At 44.6% G+C, this 23,751-nt stretch overlaps 2 long non-coding RNA genes across 2 annotated transcripts in view; both read right to left on the bottom strand.

Annotated features, from left to right (window-relative positions):
• Nucleotides 1–2,493: 2,493 nt before the first annotated feature.
• LOC129525155 (uncharacterized) lies at nucleotides 2,494–7,142 on the bottom strand. The gene is made up of 4 exons (XR_008669254.2): nucleotides 7,052–7,142; nucleotides 6,433–6,546; nucleotides 5,829–5,983; nucleotides 2,494–3,239 (listed from the first exon to the last, which is right to left on the bottom strand). It is a non-coding gene; the product is annotated as an uncharacterized lncRNA (long non-coding RNA).
• Nucleotides 7,143–15,714: 8,572 nt separating this feature from the next.
• Nucleotides 15,715–23,751, bottom strand: part of LOC129525153 (uncharacterized) — a 432,112-nt gene continuing 424,075 nt past the window's right edge. Inside the window, exon 2 of the long non-coding RNA XR_008669252.2 lies at nucleotides 15,715–17,688. This is a non-coding gene — a long non-coding RNA (uncharacterized lncRNA). The remainder of the gene's footprint in view (nucleotides 17,689–23,751) is intronic.

Here is a 23,751-nt window from a genome sequence, read left to right as displayed (position 1 = left end):
GAATCCCTGCGTCCCATCCGAGGGCAGACTGGGTCTGCCCCTCCTCCACCAGTGCAGTCCCCCGGGAGGGCTGCTGTGGGCAGTGAGTGAGGAGGCCAGGGCCGTGCCCAGTACAGTCCTGACGAGCCTCTGACCTCGCTCCACTTTCACCCCAATGGCTAACTTAGAGGCACGTTGTTTTGTTTCCAGTCCCACGTCCACCATTCCTTTTAGTAACTCTTTTCCATTTCATCACGTTTTCATGATCAGTCACAAGGAAATATTCAGATCTCGGCAACAAATTAAATGCACCGAAGCTCAAAGGCCTGGGTTCCAGAACCCAGCTCCCTACTAGCTCTGTGATGTGGGCCAACACACTACGTATCTGAAGGAGAAATTCTCATCTTCCTAAATTCCCGAGCTGGTGTGGAGCTCTCAAGAGCAAATGCATGGAAATGCACCTTTAACTGGGAGAATTTTGTTCAAATATGATGCAGCTGCTTCATCACCTCCCTCTGCTTCAGTTTGTCATTTGTAAAACTGGGGTTGAGGATAGCAAATGTGCTGGAAGGTTGTCAGGATTAAAAATTGTATCTGCAAGGAGCTTAGCTCCAGTCCTGGCACAAAGGTGGGTGATGTATGTCACAGCCCCATGGGATCCAGATTGTAATTGTAATTTCTTCTTTGTAAAACAGGGAAAACGATTTAAAAAACTACCCTCCTACCCTTATTGCAGGTGTACAGGACTCAGAAACAGAAAGATTTGGGGTGGGTCAAAAGCAGACACATGCACCCAGTTGGCATTCTCAGGATGTCTTGAGCCCTTCACTGTTTCTAGAAGGTGCCTGTGCTTTGCTGTCCCTGCCACCTGCTCCCTCTCTTACATCAAGTTACCCTAAAATATGACAGACAGAAATGGGGACTGCTGCCTTTGGCCATGAAAACATCCGCCCGCTTCCGGCTTGCAGGGAATAACTTGTGGTTTCCTCTGCTGCACATGCAAGTCATGAAGACGATTTTCATCTTTGCTTCATCATCAGTCATAGCTCTTATGATCTGCCCACTTCTGAGAGTCCTTTTCTTAGAGAGGGACAAGTACTGCTGGCAGAGGAGGAGCTCTCAGCGAAGAAAATGGCATTACTGAGCATTTGTTGAATTTTGCAGTGACCTCCTTGTTTTGAAACGATCAAATCAATCCTTGTTTGTGTAACTCAGGAGTGCAGAGTGCATTGCCCACACTCTGTCACTGTGAGGGTCAGTGCTTGCTGTGGTTGAGGGATGAAGAAAACTTTGGATATCAAGTGGCCTCAGGGCAACAGAACAGGTTTTCAAGGGACTATCGCCTTTCCCTAGCAAACAACAACAGTGGCAGCTACAAGGCAAATACGGAAATGATCTTTGGTGTGCACAGATCACAAAGTTTGCACCTGCACAATCGGCTGGTTATGAACTCAGAGAAATTTCTCTCTTGCATCCTGACTGTTCTTTCTTAGCCTATTGCCTGTGTGGTGGCCCATGCCAGCAGCCTCTTCTGTCCTGTTTCTACAAGTGCAGGGACGTTACTGACAAGCCCAGTCTCACACCCTGTATGGGCAAATGCCTAGAACAGGGCTTAAATGAGAAGACAGATGTGCTTCAGAGTCCAACAGATCTCTCAAATGCCAGCTCCAGAAGTTTCTAACCATGAGAACTGATTAACACATGGGAGCTTTAACCTCCCTCTTTCTAAAGTGGGCATGGGGATGTCCACTGCTCGGGTTTACTGAGAGGACGGGTGCAATTCTGTACTTGCCGTTCAAATCCAGGACAGCCCCGAGGCTGCTGCCCCAGATCCCAGGAGCTCAGGGTGCCTCTGTCTGCAGAGGCTGGAGAAAAATTTACCTCTTGGCAGAACTCAGCACTCAGCAAACAGAGTATTCTGCTTCAAATTCCAGTTCAATCCTGAGTTCTACTATCTTACAGACAGAGACCTGAGACCGTTCAGATATTGTGTCTAACTCCTGTAGAACTTAGAATCATGAAAAGATCCTACGCAACAGGTTCTGTTCAGTCCCTTGGCCAATTTCAGCATGGTGACTTTTTCTCTGCCTACACCTCTAAAACACGATTTTTATTTAATCTTACATAATAAGATCACAGTGTCAGCGTCAGAGCTGAGAGGAGAACTCAGGATTCTGGCTCCTATTCCTGCTTGCTTCCTAGTGAATCACGTTCATCACAGCTTCTGTGACCTCAGAAACCTCAGGCAACTCATGTATGGGGAATGAAGAACGGATTGCAACAGCATCAGCTCTCGCTTTATCTACCTGAATTTTTGACTTCCCTTGTTACTTCATGTTTATACCTTTATTTCCCCTCCCATCATCCCTCCCCAAATCAAAGAGCCTTTACCTTGTATTTTATATATGTCCCAAACATAAGCTACCCTGGCTTCCAGAAAAATAGTGGCTGTGTACAAACCATCCTTCTGTGTGGCTGTCAAACCAGCTAGGGAACCCTCGGTTTGGCTACTAGATTTTTGCCTTGATCATAGAACATTTGAGATCTTTGATAAATGAATGAGTGTTATTTGAATTTTCTGTATTTAAATTTATTTTTACACCCAGAAGCTGATCTCAAGCAAGACGTTCACATGCTAACTATTGGGTTGGGTGGCAGGCACCATTAAGAGAAGCAGCAATTCTCCTTCAGGTACTGTGGCATGAACAGAAAAAATAGTCATTGGCTAAGTTGTTTTTCTACATTAGGGTTACATGCCCATGACTGCAGAACGCGAATGATCAGGATTTTAGTCTCACTGAGAGCAGGCTTTCATCCTGGAGCAGCTTTTGGGGCCCAGGATCTGACCTCTGCAGGGGGATTGAGCAAGGCTGCAGTGACTCACCTCCCTGCACTCGCACCCACAGATGGTCCTGAGTCAGAAGCCTGGCACCTGGGTCGGGCAGCCGGGTAAGACTGTGCACTTTCATCGTCTATTCATACCCGTCCTGGGAAAATCTTTCCAGCCTGGGAAATGGCAACCTGACACGTTTCACCAGGACTCAACTTCCTGAGCGTATGCACAGAAAACCCCACACCCTTCACCTTTATTGAACAAGGAGGGAGCCCGATGAGGCTCGCTGAAGAAACGCTGGGAGCGTCCCGCGCAACCGGATGGGTGTGGGAGGCAGCGCGGGTGAGTAGAGCGACCTGGGGCGGAAGAGGTGTCTGAATTTGCGTGGCTCCAGCGGCTCAACCCCTCCGAGTCTTCAGTGCAGTATCTGTGCAAAAGAGAAAAACTTTGTAGACACTCTCTGAAATTGGCACTGAGCAGATACCCATTTCTTTTCCTTTCGCATTTGCAGAATTTAATATTTCTAGGGGAGCAGAAAGAATTGGTTAGGAAAAGGCTGTTAAGGAAGGAGGTAAGTAGACAGAGACGGGGTTTGCTGGAAATAATGAGGAAAAAGCTCGAGGCCACTTATGCACCTGCTGTCACGATTCAGCTGGGACCTTCTGAATCATACGAACCCAGAAAGGACAGCTGTGCTGTGTGCGTCGTGCGAATGACCATTTGTTAGAATAACGTATCTCCAGAATAATTTGTTTAGGGGCAACTTTATGTGTGTACATAGTATTCACAAATGTTTTATCCCCACAGTTAATTCAATGAAGGGACAGTTAACGTTTTTTTTCCTAGGGAATTTGGGACTGACCTAAGGACTCTCTGGCCTCCACTCCTATTGCCACACAAGTTTCTGCTGAGGCAGGAACCACCATGCCTTCCAGGGACCTCCAGTCAAAATCAATGAAGTCTGCAAACAATTTCAACTGTAGTATTGTAGGCCCAATAAATAAAGAGCACTTATTAAAACATATTGACTCGAAAAATATTTGACATGGTGTGTTTGTAACAGGAGAATGGGAGCTCAGGCCTTTCTTCTCATTGAAGATACCTCCACTCACCTTGTTCTCTATGGGGAGAAAAACAAATGAACAACAAACAGATTTTGAAGCCACTGTCCTTTCTAACAGGCAGGTCAGTGGGAGGATCCTATGCAAACTGCAGGTACAAACCCCACCCCTACTTCCCAGGACTAACCTCAGCGCCCAGTGTCATTCTTCAGGAATTCCAGCTCAATTATTAGCATGAAAGAGAGCACTGAAGGCTGGAAATGGTCAGCTCCTTCTTTTCCAAAGTGCAGAAAAGCATACACCTTTGACCTCCTAATGCTTTACAGAATGGGTGTGAATCAAAAGTTCGACATCCAAGGAATTTCAACGTTGTTTGTGTGTGTGTCCCGCGTTTTCTAACCATGCTGGTTCAGCAAGTCAGGGGTAAGAACCGAAGGATAAAAAGCTTAGCCAGCTGGGCAGGGATCTCTCACAGATTACCTCGGCTTCCAGTCTTTTGTTCAAACCATTTAGCCTTGAATTTTTAATACATTTGTCAAATTTATTTATTTATTTATTTTTGCCTACCATTTCTTTCAACAGAGTCAATGATGACTTTATCCTGGTGTACTTTTTTTAAAAGCCCCAAAGTGTTTGGCCTAGAAATGACACAAAATGTTAAGGTTTAAGGTGCTTTTTGCTTTCTAAAATATGCCAGAATACCAAGCTAAGTAACTTCAAAGTAAGGTGATGTCAGGTGAAGGGCCCCGGAAGTGGGACATTTTATCTTCCTGGTTAGTCCATTACATGCAAAGCAGGGGAATGAGGTGTTTTCACTATTTTATTGCTTTCAGAGTCAATTCTACATCAAGAGATAGAAACCAAGATGACTCAAGAGCTCTTGGAAAAAAAAAACCATTCTCTTAGAGAAGTGCATGGTTTTCTTACGGCCTGTGTGGAGGGAAAGCTGTGATGAAGGACCTGTAATTTTCATTTGCAGACTTTCAGTTCTGCTCTCATTTTGTTGAAACCATTGGTTCCGTCTTTCATTTCCTATACCAAGCGCATCATTGAGACCAGCTTCTGGGTATTTATTTGTAGTCCTGATTGGCTGGGGTTCTGATGCACGAGGCCCTGCCATCTTCTCTGTGAGAAGTGTTGGTTCATTTCTGGATGGAGGACTCAAGCTCATTTTAGGGGCTCTCCTAGAGGTAGGGGTGAGTGCTCCAAGGGTGGAACATGCGTGAAGAATCGGTTTGCTCTCCCTCAGCTCTGTGCATAACCAAAGGTTTGATACCAAATGCAGAAGTTGCCAATGGAAGAAAATGCCACTTCAACTGCATGTGGAACTGTGGTTTTGAACCCAAGCGAAAATCAGAAGATTCTGGGGAACCTGAAAGTTACCTGGTGTGTTTGGCTCAGGGATTAAAAATTCGACTTATCTTCATTCTAAATGCAATACAGAGTCTGACTCCTGCACAGGCTAAAGAAAGCAAGAAAGAGAGAGAAAGAGAGAAGAAGGAAGGAAGGAAGGAAGGAAGTAGAGAGGGAAGGAAGGAAGTAGAGAGGGAAGGAAGGAAGGAGGGAGGGAGGGAAGGAAGGAAGGAAGGAAGGAAGGAAGGAAGGAAGGAAGGAAGGAAGGAAGGAAATGTATGTTTTTCTGCACCTTGAAGAATAAAACGCTGGCCACTATTAGCCTTCACTATTCTCCTTAATGCTAATAATTAAGCACAGATTCCTTAGTTAAGTATAAAACGGTTTTTGGAAAAAAAAGTGCTGGGAACTCAGAGGTGGGAATGATGATCTCAAAAGTTCTCTGGACTCTGTGCATCGCGTTCTCACAGTCTTTCATTAAGCGTCTCCCTCTCACCCTCAACAGGTCTGAAAGGTAGAGAACATGTGCTATTACTCAGGTGTATCTGAGAATTATCTAGGCATATTTGTAAAAGAAAACAAAAAGCCCCTTTTATGCTTACAGTGATCCATTATCTCCAGCGTCTAATTTGGGAGCGGGACCAGGAGTAAAGTTCATGAAATGTTAGCTGGGTCAGAGACCACTGAGCCATCCTCTGCCTGACATGGGCATCTTGAAACTGCCCTGTGGCCATGCGCTGCATCCATGGTCTTGTCCCTGGAAAAGAAACAAAAAGGGACATGAGAACAGGTGGCAGTGTCAGCTGATGACGCTGGCCCCGGGCACCCAGAGGCCTCCAGAGTAGCTCAGGCTCGGGACCTCCTCTTATCCAGATGGTGGGACCGTGATGCGCAGAAACCGCTCTGCTCCAGAAAGACCTGGGAGCACTGGGAGCCGGGTGGACACAACGCGGTGTTTGCACAGATTCGCCCCTTACTTCTCAGTCACATCGGGGCTAAAAACTCATGTCAAAAAGAACTAACCTGGGGACTATTGCAAGGAGGCATCTTTTCATCCTTGACTCTGCTGTCCTTAAACCACGGACCTCCCACTTTCCCTTTTGGCCCTCAAAGTCACTTGGTCCTGACTCCATCCCTTCAGATTCTGCTAAGGATTTTTTCCTACAGAGCCTGAAAATCGCACAGAACAGACACCCTTGGACTCACCTCTCAGAGCCTCCTTCTTAAGAGATGGGCTGCGTCCCTGAGCCGCTCTTGTGGAAATCTCCTTTTATCCCATGGTTAGAGGAGACAGAGAAGGTTCTCTGGGCACAGCTGGTCCTTCCAGGTGGAGAACAAAAATCTGTTTTGCTAAATCAACTTTCTCAGCACTCTTCCCTCCCTCTTCTTCCCTGTCCTTCCTTTTTCTTCCTTTACTGACTTCCTCTCCCTCCTTCTGCTCTCCATGCTTTGCTTTCGTCTTTTACTTCATTTCTCTCCCTCCTATCCTCCCTCTCTTTCCTCCTTTCCTGTTCTCCTTCCTTTTCCTTTCTTTCTTGCCCTCCTTCCTTCCCCTCTCTTTCCTTCCTTTCTTCACTTTTTGCCTTCCTTCCTTTTGCTTCCTTTCTCTCCCTCCCTCTTTCCTCCTTTCCTGTTTTCCTTTCTTTTTCTCTGTCTTCCTCCCTCCTCTTCTCCCTCCCTCCCTAGTAGCATGTGCGTGGTTGACAGATTGCCTGGACTTGAATCTCAATACCGTCACTTACTACATGCATGCGCTTGGGCAATTTGCTGAAGAGCGTATGTCTCTCTTTCTTCATCTGTAAAATGGGTTAATAATTGTACTTACCTCATACAAGAGAAGGACTTAGCAGAATGCGTGGTCCAAGAGAAGTTCTCCACAGGTGGTGGCTACTATTATTATCTTTTTATTCAGCCCCATCCTGGGCATATCTCTCTGCAAGGTGTGAGATGAACACAGTGGTTTCAAACTTTGTTTGTTTGTTTGTTTGAGACACAGAGTCTCACGCTGTAGCCCAGGCTGGAGTGCAGTGGCGAGATCTTGGCTCACTGCAGCCTCCGCCTCCCAGGTTCAAGTGATTCTCCTGCCTCAGCCTCCCAAGTAGCTGGGATTACAGGCACGTGCCGCCACATTCAGCAAATTTTTATATTTTTAGCAGAGAGGGGGTTTCACCATGTTGGCCAGAGTGGTCTCAAACTCCTGACCTCAAGTGATTGGCCTGCCTTGGCCTCCCAAAGTGCCGGGATTACAGGTGTGAGCCATCGCACCTGGCCAAGATGAACATAGTGGGATGATGGCCTGGCCCTGCCCCCTAGTGAATGATCTGGGAGGTGTGAGCAGGCATCCTCCATCCCACCCCTAATCCCAGCGTCACTCCATCAGGAGGCAGGGCACTCTGTCATCAGAGGACAATCCCAAAGTCTCTGTGAAGGAGGAGGCAGAGGAAAGGGAGCCTTGCCAGGCGCAGGAGTGTTCTGTTCCTTTGAAGGTGTGTTGATTTGGGTGGGAGAGGGCAGGGAGCAGTGTTCCCCATAGGCTGTGCCTGAGTGTCGGCACAGGTGTTCCTCAGAGAGTGAGACCAGTTTTGACTGGAGAAGAAAGTTTGCTGGGACAGAGTGGGACAGGATGCAGTGAGACCTGACCCATCAAGGTCCCTGGGCCCATACTTGGGGAGATTTTCAGCCACCCGGGGGTTTCCTTTCTTTATCTGCAAAATGATGTCTGGTGACACTGAGCTGTTTGCTGCCGGTGGCATGTTAGCCTTTTCCTGATAGAAATGGTGGGATTGGGGAGGGCTCTCGGTGTTTCTGAGTTGGAGGAAAAGACTGACAAAATAGGTGTTTTAGACACATGTGTCCATCTGTGGTATACAAGGTACACACAGGGAAAGAAAGAAAATAGGCACTTACTTCACTTATGAAACCTGTGAAAATCCCCTGAAGGGAGGTGTGATTAGTCACAGCTTGCACATAGAGAAAACAAGTTGCAGAGAAGTAAAGAGATGGGGCTGAGGCCACCGGCTTGCAAGGGACCCTGCCTGCAGCTTCCAGAGCCCAGCGGCTGGGCCATGCGGGGAGGAACGGACTGGCTGGGACCTGGCATGGGTCCAGTCCTGCCACCACTTTGCTCCTGGACAGGGTCATCTGTGCCTCTTTTCACCCGGTGATTATTACACTTATCTAATAAATAAAAATTACATGAGATGCTACAAATAGAAGTTCTGGACATGGTAGGCCCCCATAGGCATCAGCTATGATTTAAACCACACGGCAACAGCATGGCCTCTAGGAAGAGGGAGGCAGTGGGGAGGCTGTTCTGGTGCAAGATGAACTCTGAGCAAGGCCCAGACAGGTTGCTGGTTAAGGCAGGAAAGGTGAGTCATCTTGTTCTCTAAGATTCCGAGAAGATGTCCTTAGGGTGATTTTTACAATGTTTCTTTGAATCACCTTTTTCTGCTAATGATGACAAACTACACTTTTAGAGATAATTTGAGTGTATTCCCTTCACTTAGTAATGTAATTTGTTGTTTTCAGGGCAAATAAGATTCGACGATGCAGGAATCTCTGGGACTTTGCTCCTGGGACTGCCCGGGAATCTTGACCCATCGCTAAGTAAGATGATGTTTATAAACACAGGTGAATTTCCTGTTTGTAGGGTTGTCTCGGCAAGATGTGGTTCCATGAGGACCAGTTTGCCCAGGTGCAGATCTGTGGTTCACACACATAAGTGACATCTGTAGGACCATGATGTCGCTCAGAAGCACTGTGGTGATGGCTGAAATTAAGCAGCCACAGGGAGACCTTTAGCTACTTAAAGAAGTCCAAATAACAGAAGAGAGACTGGTGTTGACCTTAGGTGACAAGGCCAAGAGAACTGAGCCAGTATCTCTGCAGCACAAGCCAGCAAGGCCACAGAGAAGAGGAGTCTCTGTTGACACCACTGCTGCTATTGTTCTTTTCCCTGAAAAACACAGTGTTCTCTGTTCTTCATCTCCCTTTACTTATTTATTGGATTTTCTACATTATTCCATTTGCTTAAAGTTCCAGAGAGTACACATAAGAACACCATTGATTGAAATAATTAAAACAGATAGCTTCAATAACAGCAAAACTGAACAGCAATGCAGCAGCTGATTTCTCTTTTGCCATTCTCTTGGGGTGTGGGTTTTGAAAAGCCAACTTGACTCCAGAATTTTTCCATATGCTTCGCTGTTGGAAATGGCTACGCCTTAAGGAAGTCAAGACCAGCCTTGTTCTCCTTAGACAAAGAGACCTGAGAAAGCACCTCACAGGCCCTCACCTGTGAAGGAGACTTGGCTTCTCCTCGGACGGTTATGAGAGTTTGCACCCTAGAAGTGAGGTGCATAGCAGCATGCTGGATGTGCTGTTTGCTTTTTTTGTAAATAGGTGTTCTTTTGTTCATGCAAGATGTTAGAGAATTCTGTTTTCATTTTTTAGGGGAACCTCTCAAAGGAACAAAAAGCATTTATTCACTCAACCTGGGACTTCAACTTTATGGAAGAAGTAAGAGAAGAAGAGGAAGAAGAGGAAGAAGAAGCGGTGGTGGCGGAGGAGGAAGAGGAGGAGGAGGAAGAAGAGAAGAGGAAGAAGAAGGAGGAGGAGGAGTAGCAGGAGGAGGAGAAGAAGAGGAGGAGAAGGAGGAATGCATTTGTATTCCATCTGGAAAAGAGCTTTCCCTAGGCAAAGCTAAGACACACAGCTGCAGCCTTGACCGATGACAGCTGTCCATTTCAGGTCCCACTCATAGAAATAATGACCCGGGCACAGGCAGCAATTGTAGCAGACGCTATTCCTTTTTTCCGTGTGTGCATCATTTTCGTTTGGTTTGTTTCTTACTCTTTGGTAGGAATTTCTGCTTGATGCTCCCACGGGACCTCGGTTCAGCTGGATCAGTGGAAAACCTGTACAACTTGTCCCTTTATAAAAACTCCCAGTTACAGTTTTTCTTTGATATTTACTTTGGAATACCTAGAGACTCTTCCCACCCATATCCCCCTTTCCAAAGACAACATGGTAGTGTTGGAAACAAAATTCGGGAGACCAGAGGACTTTGACTGTGGGAAGAAATGTGGTAGTTTAGGAACCTGCGACTCCTTCCCAGCCCTCCAGACCCTCCAAAGAGCTGTTGACAAGAGCCTTAGATGAAGGCCCTGAGCTGTAGCCTAGAGCAATTCTCCTTTGCCTATCTGAAGAGCAGGACAGGCAGGATTAGCGAGGCAAACAAAACCTGAAGGACTTCTTAATAGCCAGACAGCTGAGGCCCTTCAGAACCACTTTGAAGATCGGGGGTGATACTGGATGAGGCTCCGGGTTTATCATTTGATTTGTGACTTTCAGCTCAGGCAGGAGACAGAGAGGAGAGTTCACCAGAGACAGGTCACTTCTGTTGAATGAGTCACCGTCGCCACACAGCTGCTTGTTCCAGAGCAGCTACGGTGGGGACATTGTCTAGGATCCCAGGAAAAGTGAAAACATTGACCGGAATGTTTCCAGCACAATGAATGCGATAACAGAGAATGAATAAGTGGAACAGCTCCAACACAGCCAAGAAGATGTTGCTTTATGAGAGCTGACTTTCCCCAGAGCAGTGCGCTCCCATCACAAGGAGGATTAATTCATACATTTCAAGGCCTATCATTTGATAGATGATACATGTGTGTAATTATGTAAGTGAGCCCACTGTGTTATTACGCACAGGTGCCCACTTTTCCTGCATCAGATATCGACCCTTTTCCATGTCAAAATTCAGAGAGTGACAGCTGCCAATCTCACCCCAGCATCCTCACCTGCTAACCAGGTATCTGTACTCACTCAGCGTGCCTGCTTGGCGAATCTCAGCTGAGTCAGTTACAACAGGTCCCCTTTCAGACAGGTGATGATTAGAAGGTTTGTGACTCAAAGAGCATGACGTGTTCCCTTTCCTCTGCAGCAGGAAGATACTCCCTGATATCGTAGCTAGTGACTCAGCCTGCCAAGACAATCCGTTTCATTCTTGTATCATTCTTGCATAAATCACAGTGCAGAAAGCTTGGCAAGATAATTTTTAAATTTTAAACTCGACCAGGAGAACTGTTGAGAAATAAGACTTCACACTGAAGTACGTTTCCTCTCCTCGGAAGCTTTCAAGAGGCGATGCTGGGTGAAGGGTTACTCCAAGGTAAATAAATGGTACTGTACTTGGTAGTAAACAGGAGCTCAGTGCTGATTCAGCCAGTCACAGGCCGTTCCTTCCTGAAGAACTCAAAGGCTGTTAGCATGTAAAGTGGGCTCTTCCACAAGGTGACAGATCAATCAAACTCTGTCATCTCCCAAACCTCTTTGAGGCAGGGTTCCATCAACAGATACCATCTTTGTTCACTTTACAGTTTGGGGGGTAAGGAGAAGGGCAAGAAAAAGAACTCTCATTGGAAATATTATTTAATGTTTTAAATTAACTCAAAAGATCTTATGTTAACATATTATTTTTGTGAGTTGTTCTGAATTTAGATTCGTTTCCGTGTAATAATTCAGATACAAAGCTAAACATTGCAGAAATGATGGCAAATACTCATTGAAGGTTTATTATGCACAAAACACCAAGATATGTGTTTTGTATTATTTAGTCCTCTTGGAAACTGAAGCAGATACTGTTATTATCACACTAAGACAGGTGAGCAAACTGAGGCCAGGAGAGGCATCCGAGGTTACGCAGAACCCAGCCCACTGACACACGGCTGCACTCTTTCCCTGCAAGTCACAAAGTTTAGCTTTATAAGCCAGGATTGCCTTTCTTTTCACTCTGACTAGAGAAAAATAGTTAAAACACAGCCAGAAAAATGTTGCTTTACGAGACCTGACTGACCCCAGAGCAGTGGGCTCCCATTATGGGGAGGACATATATAAGAGCCTAAAATTATAGCTCTATAAATTTATATCATTTTATTATATATTTATCTGAGCTTTTTTTATTATTATTTATTTATTTTTGAGATGGAGTCTCACTCTGTCACCCAGGCTCAAGTGCAGTGGTGCTATCTCAGCTCATTGCAAACTCCACCTCCTGGTTCAAGCAATTATCTTGCCTCAGCCTCCCAAGTAGCTGGGATTACAGGCAACCACCACCACGCCTGGTTAATTTTTGTATTTTTAGTAGAGACAGGGTTTCACTATGCTGGCCAGGCTGGTGTTGATCTGTCCTCAGGTGATCTGCCCGCCTTGGTGAACATTTTCTATATATGTAAAATATTGTTATATAATTTACATTTCAGTTCAATATATCAGAGCCATATCCTTGCTTTGTGTCTTTGCCATTCGAGCTGCTGTAACAATACACATGGCTTAAACAAGTATTCATTTCTCACAGTTCTGGAGGCTGAAAGTCCAAGATCACGATGCTGGCAGAATTGGTGTCTGGTGGGAGCCTGTTTCCTGGCTCGTTGATGGTGCCTTCTCCTTGGGTCATCACCCGGTGAAAGAGGTGAGGGAGCTCTCTCTGGCCATTTTTTCTAAGGGCCCTAATCCCATCCTTAAGGACTCCATCCTTATGACCTCATCACCTCCCAAAGATGACATCTCCTAATACTTAAGAGGTCAGGATTTCGACACGAATTTTGAAGGAACACAAATATTCAGTCCATAGCACCTTCCAAAGAGTTAGAGTGTGTGTTCCCAGCCTCAGCCACGTTGACATTCTGACGGAAACAGTTCTTTGTGGTAGGAGACCGTCCTGTACACGGTGTGTTCAACAGCACCCCCGGCCCTGACCCACTAGATGGTAGGTGCATATCTGTCACTTGTGACAAGCAAACTTACCTCCAGACATTGCCATGTGTCCCCTGCTCAGGTGGGATGTGGGAAGCCAAGTCAACCCCAGGAGAGAGCCACTGATGGAGACATTCCAGGGCAATCTTATTCCTGAAGTCCTGTGTCTTAGTTAGAAACGTAAAATACGTGAGTGGCAAACACCCCAAGACTTCCTTGCTGAACAGCAGGAAATCAGCCTCCTGTATCCCCACTCCTCACCTCCACTCGGCATGACCAACCTTCTCAGTCCTCAGTGGGTTTTCTTCCCTCTTCCCTGGGACTGTGTAAGGATTCCTGACGTCTCCACCAGGCCCTAGCCTGACACCTGCTCCTCACGGCTCAGGACGCTGCCCCTCAAAGGCCTGGCCCAAAACAGGAGCTGATAATCTGGCATGACTTCTTATACTAAGCCTTCCAATTTCTCTCTGGATTAGATTCTTTTCTCCTTCTCCCTGGGATGGGAAACATTCAGAGTTTGACTCTTGATTTGCCCACCACCCCAGGGCTGTATCCCACATGGCTTCTTTGGGATATTTAGAAGAAAAATCCTCATAAGAAATTGACTGTGAGGGCTGGGCGCAGTGGCTCACACCTGTAAATCTCAGAACTTTGGGAGGCCGAGGAAGGCAGATCACTTAAGCTCAGGAGTTCGAGACCAGCCTGTCCAACATGGTGAAACCTGTCTGTACTAAAAACACAAATATTGGCTAGGCATGGTGGCACACACCTGTAATCTCAGCTACTTGGGAGGCTGAGGCAGGAGAATCGCTTGAACCTGGGAGGCAGAGGTTGTGGTGAGCCGAGATTGGGCCACTTCACTCCAGCCTGGGTGACAGAGCGAGATTCTGTCTTAAAAAAAAAAAAAAAAAGACTGTGATAGAATATGGTTATCTCTAGTCCTCAAAATGTTTTTTATGAAATAGATCCCATCATGATGAGACCTGCTGCATTCATGATGTCAGAATCATCATACAAAGGTGCACACTGGTGTATTTAAACTTGGGATATGGCATGCTTGCCTCTGTGCAAAGTGTACATGCCGATTTCCACTCTCTAGGGGATCATTCTGAGGCCACCAGGGGCTACTCTGACAACACACAGCCCTGCAGGAAGCAGAGCTCCTCCTGGCCTCCCCAACACCCTTGGGGCAGAACAGGAACTTCTCCAAGCACCTGTCCTCCTTCTACTGCAATTTCTCCTTCACCTTCAGTGATTGTCTTTATATAATGTAGAGCCCAAGTTCAAGGGCTTGTCTCCAGGATGATGCCTTATGACATACAATTTTCTGGGCAAATTTCTACCTCTTTCCCATTAAAAGCATGTCTGCATCCACAGTGACACGTTCCTGAGAACACTGCAGACAGAAGGCGCAAATGTCTCATACCTGAACTTAGCCCACGTGTCGCTTCTGTGTTTATTATGTTTTTGTTAGAATTGGTCTGTGTTCATTCTAAGTGTAAAAAGAACTCAAATTAAATAGGATACAAGATATATGACTAAAACCTTTTAAAACTAATATTTATATGAAATAAGACATTCTGTGTTATTTTTAGGTGAGGTGAGAAAAATGTCCTATTATAAGATATATAGTTTCTTATAATGGAAAGAAACATACATATTTCCCATTAAATAACCTGTAACATTATTTTAACATTTTCTACCAAGTTTATTACTGATAAATAGAAGTCAAGAAATAACGCCACTGAGAATATCCTATATTAAAGAATCTTGTTTTATAAAGCATCTTCCCATACAATGATAATCGGTTACTGTAATATCTTTTCAAGCCATATCACTCAGAAATATTTTAAATATTATACAACTTTGTATATATATATAATATATATGCATATTTTCTTTAGTCAATGACATGATGCTTTACACAAGTCAAATATTATATTCATAATCTTAGAAAAGATCTCATAAAGAACTTGGTAACTAACTTTGAGTGTATGTGAGACTCTTTCAGGACACTCTTAAGAAATCAAACATTTGGTATTGTGTTCTTTGCTCGAGTACAACTTGATCATATTGAGTCTAATCTGTGTTTCCATGTTTCTGCATTTGAATGAAACTAAACTGAAATGCTTGGAACCAGTGCCTTTCCTCTCTGAAGGCTCTGCAGTATGGGCCATGTGACTGTTCTCAGATGTTGAAAGAAACCCAACTCCAGGAATTGGACCTCACTTGACCAAGCAAACCACGCGACACCAGCCTATGTGTCCACTCACCCTTGAAAGAATGGAGGGAAAAGCTTCTCCTGCTGGGCTGCATCCTGCAGCCGGGAATCCTGGCGGGAGGCAGAGGCCTCTGATACGCTTCTGATGGGTGGGTGGGAGGTCCGTGTGTGCGTGCGTGCGTGCATGTGTATGTGAGAAAGACAGGAATGTGCCTTCTTTATCAGAAGCCATTTTCTATGTTCAAATGTGATTTCTCTATTTATCTACAATCTCAACTAGAAGCATAGAAAGAATTCTCACTCATGTTTAGGGGGAAAGAAGTCCAGCTGTGTCTATGAAAGCATTCATATTATCTCTCCCCCACCCCTTCAATATCTTGCCCAAAGCATTAGACATTCACTGTAGGTTTAGGCTAAAAACTTTATCCTATTTAGCTGAGCGTTTCCAATATGTTAATAGGAATATGAGAGAAGCGACACGCTTGAAAACATCACAGTTAATTCCTCCATTGCAAGATAGAGTGATTGATTGATAGATGATGGATAGCTAGACATAGGCAGACAGATGGATACAGAAGCATAATAACATAAGTGGAAAATGGTCAGAAGTAGCAAAAGTTAAGGGGAAAATTGCCTTGAATTTCCCCACTGAGCTACCTTTGGCAGTGTCTAGGAGCCCCAGAAAGCGCTCAGCACACATGTATTAATCAAGTATGCCTTAAACATTCAAGCCTGGACACACAAAGCAATTTCGGTTTTTTGTGAAATAAATATCAGGTATTAAAAACATACTTGGACACAGAACTGTTTTCAGTCCTCGGACAAAGGCCAAATAATCTGAGATGTGCACTGGGGAAAAAAGAAAGGCAGGCTTTCAGTTTCCTTCGGCATGAATCCAATTTGTGCAAAGTGCTGAGCCTCCACATCCTGGGAGAAGCCTCAGCCTAAAGCCCTCCTGGGGCCACGCTGGTTCCCTTCCCTGATGCCTGGACCCAGGTCGTCTCAGGGGCTTCCCAGCCGGGCTGGAGGGTCAGCTCTCAGCCGTAAGTGGGCCCTTCGCTTCAATTGTCTCTGATGTCGCTAAGCTGCTGCAGAACCGGAGACGGATACAATGTCAGACTCTGTCTTAAACCCCAAGGACTGCGTCAGGGCCACTGTCATTTCATTCCTCTCTTTCAAATATCTTTACAAATGTAATTAATGGGGAATCAGCTGTCAAATCCATCTTTTAACAATCAAATCTTAGGTGGCAAGATTTGATTTTGCTTTGGGTTTCCTGATGGTTCAGAATGTGTTCCACGCAGCTCCCTCCCTTCTCAGCCAGTTCCCCGACCAGCTCAGGAACAACTATTTTTAGATCCAGGCAAGCCCCGGAGTGTCAGACGGTGAATTATTAGCTGTGACTTCAAAAACAGTCACGGAGATACTTTCAAAACCTCCGATTTCTCCATAGCATGTGGACTTGAATTTATATCCCGCCTTTACAGCCCAGATTCCTGTGGTGTAGAGAGAGGCAGGCCGTCAATGCAGCCCACATCTGATGTTCCTGGGCTTATTATTATTATTATTTTTTTTTTTTTTGAGATGGAGTCTTGCTCTGTCTCCCAGGCTGGAGGGTAGTGGTGTGATCTCGGCTCACTGCAACCTCCACCTCCCGGGTTCAAATGATTCTCCTGCCTCAGCCTCCCAAGTAGCTGGGATTACAGGCGCTCGCCACCACACCCAACTAATTATCGTACTTTTTAGTAGAGACAGGATTTCACCATATTGGTCAGGCTGGTCCTGAACTCCTGACCTCAGCTGATCCACCCACCTTGGCCTCCCAAAGTGCTGGGATGACAGGCATGAGCCACTGAGCCTGGCCTAGGTCTTATCAAAGCTCTGAAACTACTCCTGGGGTCACACTGGCGATGCACAGTGTCCTTAGATCACGTGCCTGCATTCAGAAGCAGCCCTTGTGCTCTGCACACCCCACTGGGGACCTTCACAGATGCTTCACCCGGCACACACAGCCAAGGACAGGGCGGCACTCAGAGCTACTCTACCAAGCCAGAAACCTACTTGCTCTACCTTTTGCTCTTTCCTTTATATTTTTTTTCATAATGTGGAGGTCAGATGGAGGCAGCATATTAAATCTTAGCACTAACCTGAATGTTCTACTTGAGCAGGTCTAGGAAAGCAAGGTCTTCTGTAAAATGCCTGCTCGTGATTGTTGAGTACGATGTTTCACAAAACTGGAGAATATCAACACAGTGCCGTTCCAAACTCCTTATTTTATAGAAAATAAATGGAGGCCTGGAGATGGTAAAGGACTTTCAGCAGGGTTATGACAAAACCATAAACCTGATGATGCCTGAAGTGTCCAGACTTCCAAATTCATGCGGTTTGGAGAATGTTCTGCCTGACAGCAGCAGGGAGTTGTAAGCAGGTTCAGCATCATCCAGAAATGCTTGTGTGTCAGACCACCGCTTCCACAGAGGGTTCTGCAGAGATAAAAGTAGACAAGATGGCGAGGAAAAGGTTAAACACTCCCATTCTCTAGGATTGCCTGGCATAAGTCTTTGTGCTCATGGATGTCATCGTCAAGATTCGCGACTGTGGGCAGGAATGTGCAGGTGGGGGAGTCAGCACCAATGAATCCTATTAATTCATGCCAGCCAGTCACTTCTGCTTTCAGGAAAAGACTCAGATTTCCCCAGTCTTAGGAACATTAAAAAAAAAAAAAGAAAAGAAAAGAAAAAAAAGAAACAGCTTTTGGTTTTTCTTTTTTTTTTTTTGGAGGAAACTGTCTTTCATACTAGATTTAAAAAGGAAGGTGTTTTAGAAGCGACAGATGCAAATATCCCCCACCAGTGTTTGTACAGCTTTGGGCAAGTGACAGGTCAACCTCCAGTTGTTGACAGGGAGAGGTTTTGTGAGCCAAACACCTTTATCATGAAGTATTATCTTGTAAAAATATTTACTAGGGTGTAAGTGCAGAACATTGTGCTTCCAATGAGGCACATGAATTTTGCAACCGTGATGCAGTCCCACAAAACAATACCCAGGAAAAGGCCTTATTTTTCTCAGCCCTTGCTGTGCACGTTGTTTGTATGGAAGCGTTCCCCGATTGGCTCTGCCTCTTGTTTTGAAGTTCTGTTTTCACGGTTGACCATGCTTCCCGGTCACATAGAATACCTTTTTATTACTACCCCTGATTTTTGTGTAAAAGAAATTTGAGTTTATGTCATAAAGTGAGTGTCACTGCTAAGAACCAAGCTTGATGAAAATTGTGCTCCTATCCGGCAAACATTCTCATTCCCATCCATCCTCGGCACGGCCATCTTCTTCTGTGGTGTTCAGAGTGAAACAGAGTCAACCATCAAACCGGAGGCGTTAGGACGCATTGGAGCTTTCCGGTAATGATAAAGACACGTGTAGCATGGATGAGTTGCCTTCAGGGGAAGAACAGAGCCACCCTCTGTGTCTTCGGAAAGTTCTAGAATCTGTGTATTTGGGCTTCGCGCATGCACAGTGTGCTCAGGGACTGTGGCTGCAGGTGGTCAGATACCTAGGACCATGGGAGGAGGAAACGGAGCTTCAGGAGCAGTGCCCTCCCCCACTTTTCCTGTAATTCAGAGCCATAAATAGAGCTGGAAATGAAGCCAGGCTCCACATTGCCCAGCACATCATTCAGTGGGGATTACAGCCTCATTCACGCCGGGATTACTGCAGCAGCCTCTGAGCTGCGTCCTAGGCCAACACCGTCCACATTCCGTTCAGCTCGCACACTCGTGCCAGGCTGAGCCTTCCTGGGTGCCGCTTTCATCCCGCCGTCCCCCAGTTTGAGAAACAGAGAACATTGCATGTGCCTACTTCATCCTGCCTCAGCCCCAGCAGCTTTATGGCGCTCCAGGGTCCCTGGCCGATGTCCTCCACGACCTGCATCCCTCTGTCAGGGACCCTGTTCTCCAGGACCCCTGCTCACCGCATCTAGGTGCACCCATGCCTGGCCACATGCTCCTGCAGACGCCCCTGATCCTCCACCTCTGTAGACAAGGGCTGGATTCATATCAGTGGTTCCCAAGGAGACTCCACAGACCAGAAGGGAGAGAATCAGCTGTGAATTTTTACTGCAAATATTGCCATGGGTTGGCAAAGCCACCAAAAGTCCCTTCCCAAATTAAACAAAATGGGGATACGCACCACCACCCCCACCCAACACACACAAGTCTCCTTTTATTTTAAGTCAAACTCAATGAAGTTGGAAAGGCTCCAAATTAGTGGTGTCGCACAGCTGCTAATTCAGCCTCCCCTGGATTGTGGGATGTGTAGGCTTGCGTGGTGTTCTGTCCAGAGGACACACGGGAATGTGCAAGGTGACCAGAAGCCTCCAGCAGGGCTGTCACCTGGCAGAAAGGTTTGAGGCCTTTGGCTTTGCTGTGTGACGATGAGCCGGAGAGTTTGGCAATGTGTGTAAGAACAGTGTGTTTAGGGTGGGTAGATATATAGGTTTAAAAAATCGATTACTCCAGATTTTATAGCCATAAGTGGACTTAGCGTCTTCATGTTTAAGGTGGAGAAATGAGCTCTAATGGTTAAATGACTTTCTTAAATGTCTTGGCAGCAGAACTGGAGGTGAAACCTGGGGATGTGGCCCCCACGCAGAGTTCCCACTGCACCGCAGTGCTTCTCTGCCTTGTATTGCACTGCAGTGTGAAATTTATACATTTAAAAAAGTTTTAGTCTATACAAAAATTAGCCGAGTGTGGTGGCACATACCTGTAATCCCAGCAACTCGGGAGGCTGAGGCATGAGAATCTCTTGAACCCGGGAGGCAGAGGTTGCAGTGAGCCAAGATCGTGCCATCTGCACTCCAGCCTGGGCAACAGAGCGAGACTCCATCTCAAAAAAAAAGTTTTTGTCTAGTTGTAAAATATATACTTACTATAAATATTAGACTGTAGGAACAAAGAATAAAGAAGAAGAAAGAAAACAATTCACCATCCAGAATTACACATAGTTACAGATCCTGTCAATTTCTCGTTCGCTCTCTCCTTTTCCTTATGTCTTTACATCAGAACCCTATCTTACATATTGTTTGAAACCCGACTCTTTCTCATAAAATATATGAATATCTTTTCAAATTAATAAACATCGCTGTACACAACAACTTTTAAGATTGACCTGGCGTGCTACTACCCGGCTGTAATCTCATTTACTCAATCATTTCCACATTGACGCCATCTGGAATACTTCCAATTGCCATTATCATTTTAAGGCAGGTATTTTCCTCATCAATTTTACATTTGTGTTTCCTTCACTTGTGACAATTTCCTGAGACCCTTTTGTGCTGTGGCACCCTGCTGAGAGCAGCTGTGGTGTTGCCAAGCGTCACAGGCTCGTCTCTAATTCTAACGCTCTTTCAAGTAAGGGACTGTTTTTTGGGAGGGTGCAGCACGCTTTGATGAGCTGGATATCAAGGTCTGCGTCTGTGCTGATATTTATTTACTCTTTGGTTCCTTCAGTGCTTGTTTTCAGCCCAGTGTTCCTGCTGTTTCATGGTGATTGGCAGAAGCCGCACTTCTGAGAGATGGGAGGAGGGATTCTTCTTCCTCTCTCATCCCATCACCTGCTCCAGAAGGCAGCTGGAGCAAGATGCGTATGGTGACAAGACTGTTAGGAGGAAGGAGAAATTCTAGAAAACAATGTGACATCTTCAAAGGTGAAGAACTTTGCAGCTCATGGAATTACAGTTAACTGAGAACCTCGGTTCGAATGAGTGGATGGATGACTATTGGAAATAGAATAGTGACTTTATATAAATTGAACAATGGGTGGAGATAGCTTTTGGGCATGTGAATATTGAATGCACGTGTTTTTGTGGATGAGTGTGGATTAGAGAGTGCAAGAATATTCTGACTGGCTGGTATGGTCCAATGGAAAATAAAGAGGGATAGTGATTGTAAGATTTTTAGGAGTAAAATTTAATATTTTTATATCGTAATATAATGAGAAGCTTTATTCAAAGACTGAGATTGCTTTATTTCTAAATTTTTATGTATGTATTTACTTATTTTTTTTATTTTTTGAGGTGGAGTCTCGTTCTGTTGCCCAGGCTGGAGTGTAATGGTACCATCTTGGCTCACTGCAACCTCCACCTCCCGGGTTCAACCAATTCTCCTGCTTCAGCCTTCCAAGTAGCTGGGGCCACAGGTGTGTGCCTCCACTCCTGGCTAATTTTTGAATTTTTAGTAGAGATGTGGGTTTCACCATGTTGGCCAGAGTGGTCTCGAACTCCTGACCTCAGGTGATCCACTTGCCTTGGCCTCCCAAAGTGCTGGGATTACAGGTGTGAGCCACCGCATGAGTCCTTGTTTACTTTAGAAATAGAGTTTGCTCTGTGGCCCTGGCCTGAGTGCAGTGGTACCATTGGAGCTCATTGGAGCCTTGAACTCCAGTGCTCAAGGGATCCCCCCACCTCAGCCTTCCAAGTAGTTGGGATTACAGGTATGCACCACCGAAACCAGTTTGGAATTGTTTTAATATGGCAAAGGAAGGCAGGAAAAGGAAATATTAAGCTTTCAGTCCTCAAGGTCAAGGACAAAGCCATGCTGATCACCTATCAGCAGCGTGGGGCACAGAGCTGGTGAGCGCCAGATAAAGGTTTCCTGATGCTGCTTGAATGGGATGCTTGTCCTTCCTCACTATTCATTGCAGCTACTTTATTGCTCTATTTAGTACGTAGTTAATCCAATCAGCACTATTGCTAAAGAGATTATGCTAGGCGCTGTCTTTGTTTTAACCTTCTTTCTTTCCCCATAAATTGTGACTCTGTTATTGATGGTAAGATTTCAAAATGTCAAATACTAACTTACATTATTCTAGTAGTTAATTGAGAAAAATACAAAGATACAGAAAAAATAGGGAAAAGTAAAATATATAGATAATGATTCCAGGAAAGCTTAATTAAAAAAAAAACACAACAGGAGTTACAGCAAAAAAAACTTGGAAAAACAGAAATTATAAAAGAAATAAATCAAGAATATTGTTCAAAGCTAAAGAATATGAGCCTTTAAACTAAAAGGCTCATAAAATACCAAACAATTCAAATTAAAAAAAGAATTGCAGCCAGGTGTGGTGGCTCACACCTGTAATCCCAGCATTTTGGGAGGCCGAGGTGGGCAGATCATGAAGTCAGGATATCGAGACCACCCTGGCTAACACAGTGAAACCCTGTCTCTACTAAAAAAACAAACAAACAAACAAACAAAAAAAAACAAAAAAATAGCTGGGCGTGGTGGTGGGCACCTGTAGTCCCAGCTACTCGGGAGGCTGAGGCAGGAGAACGGCATGAACCCAGGAGGCGGAGCTTGCAGTGAGCCGAGATCGTGCCACTGCACTCCAGCCTGGGCAACAGAGCAAAACTCCATCTCAAAAAAAAAAAAAAAAAAAAAAAAGAATTGCATTTGAACACTTGATTGGGAATGTTACATAATGAAGGTTAAATCAGAGTAACAAAAGTGTTCAAAATTGAGAATCACTGAAAAAATGATACGAATTGCTTTAGCAGTATTGAACAAAAAATGCAATAAAGCAAAACCTTCAAATTAGTGACAAAAATTATTTTGAAACACTACTTCTCTCATTTAGTAAATCTATTTTTTATGGGCCTACCCTAAGGAAGATATTTGTTATTTTATACATTTTTAATTTGTTAACCAACAGATTTGGATGCAATATTGCTACTCAGTGTGTTTCCGATATTTAGAGCTCTTAGAAGAGAAATTCTAAGCAAATGATCCTGTCTATTTTCTCTCCAAGTTTCACATCTACAGGAGTTAGTTTGGATGAAGAGAACATAATATTCTCATTCTGGGCTTTTTCTTTTTTCTCTAACAAATTTTCATTTATCTGTTGATATATATATGACAGTCTTGCTTTTAAAAATTATAAATTTTATGGTTTCTTTTAGGCAGGTTAAAATATTTTTGCTAACCCATTCGTTCATGCATTTGTTCAGCAAGCTTTACCGAAAGCATATCATATCCCATGCATTGTGATAGGCACAGGACATGTAAACAACAACTGCATTGCTTGTCTTCAAGGACACACACACACGCATATAAACACACACATATATACACACACACGTATATATACACATATACATATATATGCTTTCTATGCATGTATAGATGCAAATACATAAAATGTGCATGCATGTGTGCATGTGTGTGTGTGTGTGTGTGTGTGTGTGTGTGTGTAGTCCTTGTCTTCAAGGTCCATATGTATATATTCCTTGTCTTCAAAGACACACACACACACGCATATATATGACAAAAAATGTATATATGAAACTTGAAGGCAAAAAAATAGCAGGAGTTACAGCAAAATAAACTTGGAAAAACAGAAATTATAAAATAAATGAAACGAGAATATTGTTTAAAGCTAAATAATATGAGCCTTTAAACCAAAAGGCCCACAAAATACCAAACAATTCAAATTAAAAAAGAATTGTATTTAAACACTTGCTTGTGAATGTTACGTAATCAAGGTTAAATGGA

The sequence above is a fragment of the Gorilla gorilla genome, chromosome 8 (assembly GCF_029281585.2).
Source record: "Gorilla gorilla gorilla isolate KB3781 chromosome 8, NHGRI_mGorGor1-v2.1_pri, whole genome shotgun sequence".
Taxonomy (NCBI): Eukaryota; Metazoa; Chordata; class Mammalia; order Primates; family Hominidae; genus Gorilla; species Gorilla gorilla.
This window is presented reverse-complemented; position numbering and strand designations above follow the sequence as displayed.